The 6,926-nt window shown below is 34.8% G+C and overlaps 1 pseudogene; it reads right to left on the reverse strand.

Annotated features, from left to right (window-relative positions):
• Positions 1-6,076: 6,076 nt before the first annotated feature.
• Positions 6,077-6,926, reverse strand: part of LOC106324136 — a 1,455-nt pseudogene continuing 605 nt past the window's right edge.

Raw genomic sequence — 6,926 nt, forward strand, 5'->3', positions numbered from 1 at the left:
GAGGTGAAAGAATATATTGAGTTTAAAGGGTAGATGGGTTTGGGGTTTGGAATATATGAAGTAGAAGATAAGGAAGATGGGGTTTGGGGTTTCGGATTTTAGGGATTTAAACATAATACTCGTTAATTCCTCATAAATAAACGTGGATATTACGACGAAATATAAAAATAAAGAACGTGGGGCTCGTTAATTCCATGTAAGAAGAAATCGTCATAAAGCACTCGTAAGCCAACGAGGAAATAACGACGAAATATAAAAATAAAGAACGCGGGGCTCGTTAATTTCACGTAAGCGCAAATCGTCGTAAATACCTAGTAACCAAAAAAAAGCTGGCCTTGCTAATTCCTCGTAGAATAAAAACTAGAAAAAAAAAAGAAGAGAAGAGAAGAAAGATACTGGAATCACATGTGGCGAGACTTACGTAAGTCTAGCCCACATGTGTTCCAATATCTTTCTTCTCTTCCTTTTTTTTTCAAATATTTCTAATTTGAAAAGCATTTTGCTGAGTTGTGTAATTTGAGATAGGGTGTGATTTTTGAGTTCGTGTGTGATTTGTGAGTTTGTGTGTGGTTTTGAGTTCGTGTGTGATTTTTGAGTTCGTGTGTGATCCTCGCTAAGTACACGTAAATTATTCCTCGTAAAGAATACAACTAGATTGGTTCTGATACCAAATCTTATACAATAAAGTAGACTATACTCTCTCTTCCTTGCGCCACGTCATCATGGAGATGAGGCATTTCGCGACACGTGTCGACATTCTGTGATAATGGTGTTTCTCACGCGTTGATATCCCTACCGTTCACGCGCGATCCGTTCTGTTGCGGTGAAATGCTGGTTAGAATTGGGCATCACTTCCTTTTTTAAAAAAATTGAGTCCGTTTCCTATTTGTGGCCCATTTGAATTAGGGATCTTCATCGTTCTTCTTCTTCCGGCTGATTTTTCGTCGAACCCACACACCGACGAAACACCACCCCCTTCTCGAGCCATAACGTCTTCCGGATTCTTTAATCCGTCATTAAATTGGGCTTCACTATCTCACTCTTGAAGGTCATGCTTATAGTCAAAACAGACCTACTTATGGACATTCCTTCCTTGGCAAGGTATCTCTCCCAGGGACCTCTTTTGTTCCTCATTCTGATGTTGTTATTCTTCACTTCCCCATGGAGAAACGTGGGGTACAAAACTCGGTTCTTTTGTTTTCATTCTATGATTACAAAAATTGAAATCAAATCTGTTTATAATTTTCATATTTATTAGTTTTATATAGTTCAGAACATTTATACTAGATTATTGTTTTGTTTGATTTAGAACCGGTTAACTAAATATAATAATTTTTTTTTTGTTTGATTTTGATCGTTTTTACTCTAAGGTGTCAACCATTTGCATTATCTTTATCTATACGTTTAGAACTTAACGATCTGTATTATTTATATTGACTTCTATGTATTATGTGATATTATCAATGTTTAGAACAACACCGGCTCTATCCGCTAAAAAGCGAAAAAGAATTTATATATATATTAAGCGAAATTTGATTTTATGTTCTATTTAAAGCTGTCTTATTCCTTTTCAGTTTTTTTTTTGCAGATCAGTCCACAATTATCTACTAAATGCAATGTATGGATCAGGGCCAAGTAGCTCTTTAATTATAACTACCAACACTCAAAAGTCGGTCCTACAAGAGCTGAACCGACATGGCATGAGGGCTCAGTCCCGCAGGAATATCTCTTTAGTTATAAATATAGGTTGGCCAAGGGAGGAAATGACTTGAAGAAGGTTTGTTTTGCCTTTTACAATGAGTTAATGATGGTACCAATACTCTGGAGTCGTAACCACCTAAGCTACACTAAAATTACTTGATTTTGGGTATAGTAAACTTATTATGTAGTCTACTAAATTTTGAGATTACAAAAGTTAAATTAATTTTAAATTATTTTTAGTTTTTTTGTAGGGATTAAAAAATTATAAAATCATATATTAATACTATTAAGACAATGAAGAAAGAAATTGTTAAATCATATATTAAAACTACTGAAACAGTAAAGAATAAACAACAACAAAAATATCACTGTAGACTTTCAAAAAGTCCACTACACCGGTAACAATTTAACCTATCCGACTTAACCATCCTCTTTGGATCGTGTTAATCGAGTGAATGGCTACAAAATCTGAATCACTATTCTTATGGCTGCAAAACCGTTTTTTAGCCGCACTCAATATTCTAAGAAACGGTGCACTCACTGTGGCGAGAAAGAAACTATAGACGCTATATCACTAATTGCTCCTACACTGTTGGCTACTCACATTGATACGCAGTTCGGGATCGAATAGGCTCATTTAGAGGGAGATGGAGATGGTTTGACCTAGTGGGAAATATTGAATTGGTTTCTTGTTACTTAAAGACGAGCATGGTGGCAACTCGATGAGATAAATGGTAGAACAAGTGCTTGGTGTTGAATGGCAAATCGTAAGAGATACGTCAGAGAAATAGAATTAGGAATGGTGAAGTAAAGGTATCAAGAAGAAGAAATGTTTCCAAAGGTTCTCACATGAAGTACCATTACTGATTTTGGTTTTATCATGTCCAATATTTTGAATTTCTTCTTGCTTATACACCAGACTAAACTAAACCAGAACAAACCCATTGTGGTTTCATTGCAGGAAGAGAAAAGAAAAAAGAAAGAAATATTATAAAGCTACATAAGCGGTCATGTTTCGAAACTTTGACGAATGGCGTGGGTCGGTGGCAGATCACTGTTGGGTTGTTTGGTGCCTAGTCATATGTAGTTAGAATGTGACTGGACAAGCGACTCATATGAAGCAAGTAGATACACAATTCTAAAATAAAAGATGGAAAAAAAAACGATTCAACCTGATGAACACAGGTATCATTAAGTCTTGAGATTGTGATAAAATATCTATATAATAACTATTGACACAATTCATGTTTCTATCACAAAATACTAAATCATGCATAGTAGTTTGTTTACACAACTTATCCAACGTATATAGCTAACTAGGGGTTTGCCCGCCCTACGGGCGGGTGATTTTACATTAAAATTATGTTATGTTAAAAATGTATTTTAATTTTATAAAACATTAAAAAATTAATTTAAATTAAATATAATAAATATAATTTATTTTCTAATTAGGTCATATATATATATATTTATTTTAACATTTGACCTTAGTTTGTAATTTCTTACGTGTTTAGATTTTTATTTGTTATCAACTATATTTTATGACATTGTATTAATTTAATTTCAGTACTTATTTCAGTTATATTTTTAATGGAAATACATTCCTTTTTTGCGTTTGTATGAAATTATATGTACAGTATTTTAATATATTTTTAATTGTGTGTTAAAATTTTATATTTGATTGTGGTATATCTGAATGTATCTTGTCCGTGATTGTGGGTGTCTATAATAATGCTTTTATCAAAAAAATTCTTAACCAAATACTAAAATCACATTTTTTTGGCTAATCACATTGTTTTTGGCTAATCTAGCATTTTTATCTTCTCGAGTTTTGTTTTTGTATAGTGTTAATCGGAAAATCTTTTTTTTTTGTTAGCAGAAGGGAAAAAGTATTGTAGAACATAATTTTTTATATTTCACATAAATAACAAAAATAAGTTTTGCCATTTACTTATAATTATAGCATGTGTCAAAGGGATTATTTATGTTGGACCAGTAACGTATTATTGTTGATCTTTTATATCTATAATTGGTCAGTCAAGTGACTCTCACTCCATGAATAGACCTTGTGCATATATTATTGTTTATATGTTTTCCATTCAAGTGCATCCAATATTTCAAGTATAGAGAGAGCCAGAGAGAATGGGAAATTGTGACTTATTTTGCGAAATCAAAACAGGATTAACACTTGATATTCCAAGTGCAATTGATTTGATAAAGTTATTCTTCTGAGACTGCTCTAGTGGTCTCTCTGTGTGGAATATTACCTACTTGATCTCTGTTAAAATATATTTTCAAAGCGGCGAGGGTATGCATTTCGAAGTATTGATTGTTAGAATATAGTTTACTTTCCAATTGATTTCAAAAGTGTGCTGTAATGGGAAGTTTTAGAAGCCAATTATTTGGAATTCAATTCACTACATGTGAATATATATATGTACAAACACATCTTAAAAAATCAATAATACCTTGATAGATATAAAAATGCAGAGAACTTGCTTCACCATTTAATTCTAATCCAGAGAATCTAATCATAATCCAACTAAGTTTCAATAATATTTTAAAAATAATTAAAAGAATGCTCCTACAAAATTTTGTATTTTAAAAAGTTCAGAAATATTTATGTATTTTAGGAGCAAAAAGAAAGAACGGAGTGTTTACAGCCTTAATTATATATCACTATATCAGTGTTTTGTAATCATGAACTATTGTTCTCTTGGAAAAACCAAATGGCACAACTATGATATGTTATCTATAGAACACAGATACGTATAGATTGCTATGTATTTTTCAGACCATCCATCCAGGGAAGAACCTGTTAATAACATTATGTGATGTTGCAGAGTGGCTTGCATTAGTCACACCAGTGACTGTAATGATCATTCCATAAAAATCAATTATAAGTCTAGCTGACCATAAAAAAGTCAATTCATTGGGTCTTTACTGTTTCTCTGTGATGAATACCTCATTTGCGGTGTTACATTGCCCAGTAAAGGTCTGAAGAAACCCACTTCTTACTCGGAACGTTTGCTTGATAAGGGCTCATGCCTTATTGTTGTCGTTGATGATGTTCTGCGGAAAAAGAATCTCCACATAGTGATCGATTAAGGTCTGCATCACTTTCCCCCAACTGAGATAGATAGAGAGAGAAAGGCATCAATGTTGTAAAAGATCTCAAATGATTTAATTTCTTGGGCTATAAGATTTTGATGGCACTAACTTTCTCTTAAGATCTATGTTGTTTCCAATGAGGGTTGTATTGAGATTATTGAACTTTGTGAGGATCTTTATGTACCTTTGTTTTGAGGTCAAACAGTTGATCAAACATTGATCGGGCCTGGCAATGAGAAAACAAATCCAAGATTTGGTATTGTTCTAAATTCTCTTTGGACCAAATCAGATATAAGCTTGTAATTTCTTGAAATTGTGTATACCTTTTGTGGATCTTATTTGCCTTATTGATGTATCTACTTGAATTTCTAGATGCTCAAGCTCATCCACTCCCATACCGGCTCACCTAGCAAATCCCTAAAGACAGCAGAGTTAAGTGAAAGATGTCAGACCTGTTACAAAACCAGAAAAAATCAAAAAAAAAAAAGTAGAGGAAGTGTAAGAACACAGACAGTTGTCAAACTGCAAGGCGCAGTTGGGGAACAATATCGCTGTAACACATGAGAACTTCTTCAAACCCGTAACAAAATATGTATTATTGGAATTGAAACTAAAGACAGCTTGATCATGTGTTGTAGCTGGAAAGTCAAAACCAAAGAAACTAATCTTTCTGTAACCACTGACCAAATAAAAACTTGGCAGTTAAATGATAAAACACCAGATCTTTGAGGTTATTACGAACTCCGAACCGAATCAATAACATGGGATCAAGTCATATTCAACGAAAACAAATAAAGTATTTCCAATGATGAAAATAACTTGTTGATAAGGGTTTGGAGTTGTTCCAATGTAATGCAGGCTATTCCTACCAAATAATCTCACCCCTAAATCAAATCACCAGTCACCTTTTATATCGGAGTAGATTACTTTAAATCTAAACTTAAAGATTGGCTATACATAAAGATCATAACTTGTCTAACCTGTCCATTTGTTTCTTTTGGGGACATCAGTACCAGATTCGAGGGCTCCAAACCAGCATGTGAAAGAGCATAAGTAACTTGCCAAAGAAAAAAGAAAATCAAACAAAACACCAATAGACTTTTTATTAAATCAGTTTGAAAAAAAACTAACAAAAACGTTATTTTTAAAAGAGCCAGTTTTAAAATATTTACTTGCAAAGATCATTCCATTTTTTTTAAGTACAAGTTGCAAAAACAAAACAAATCAAAACTCACCAATTTTATAATTCCTTAATCAACGTAAATTAGACTCCTAATGGGCTAAAAATGCTTATCGTCTCTTCCTAGTCGCTGCCGCAATGCTTGCAAACCACCTTGCACTTAACTACACTGCCATACACATAAAACCCAGGTTGAACCATAGCTCGAACCACACTCTTATACCTGTCCCCACCAGTTTCCTCCTTGTAAACCGGATCAAACCGATCATCTCTCTCTACACGAAAAATCTGCAAACCCGGGTTCAGCGAATTAGCCAAGAGATGAACCAACCAAACACTCTTCGACGCACCAAAGAAAGCCTACAAAAGAAAAAGAAGAACAGTTTAAATGGTTTCCAATAAACCAAATCATAATCCAATAAACTGTTCGGTTAACTACTTTACCTGTAAAAGTGGTTCAGGCCACGCTCGGTTCCAGCAAAGCATGGAAGCGACGTGACACTCATTTTTCCGGTCACAGAACCGGCTAAACTGCTCAGAGAAATGCTTTGTTCCTCTGCTCAACACCTCGTCCCACGTGAGCTCCATCAAGACGTTAAACGAAGCGTAATTGGACTCGCAACGATCACTCGGGTTCAAAATCCGGGTCGACCCATTTTCTGAAAACCCGGAAGCTTCGAAGTTCGAAGTTCGAAGTTCTCGAAGAAGGCTCTGCTCAGGATCGCTTCGAGGTAAAAGATCAGGCTTTTCGGGTTCTTCGCGAAAGAGTTGATCTTGACATCGAAAGACTGGAGGTGGAGAGAGAGCCGCTCGTAGACTTTCCCACCGACGGTACGCAGCTGCGAGTCTACGACGCGAGAGCTCTGCTCAGGGCTCTGATCGAAGAGCACCGAGACGAGGAACTGCTGGATGATCCCATCGTTGAACCGAACAG

The sequence above is a fragment of the Brassica oleracea genome, chromosome C2 (genome assembly GCF_000695525.1).
Source record: "Brassica oleracea var. oleracea cultivar TO1000 chromosome C2, BOL, whole genome shotgun sequence".
NCBI lineage: Eukaryota > Viridiplantae > Streptophyta > Magnoliopsida > Brassicales > Brassicaceae > Brassica > Brassica oleracea.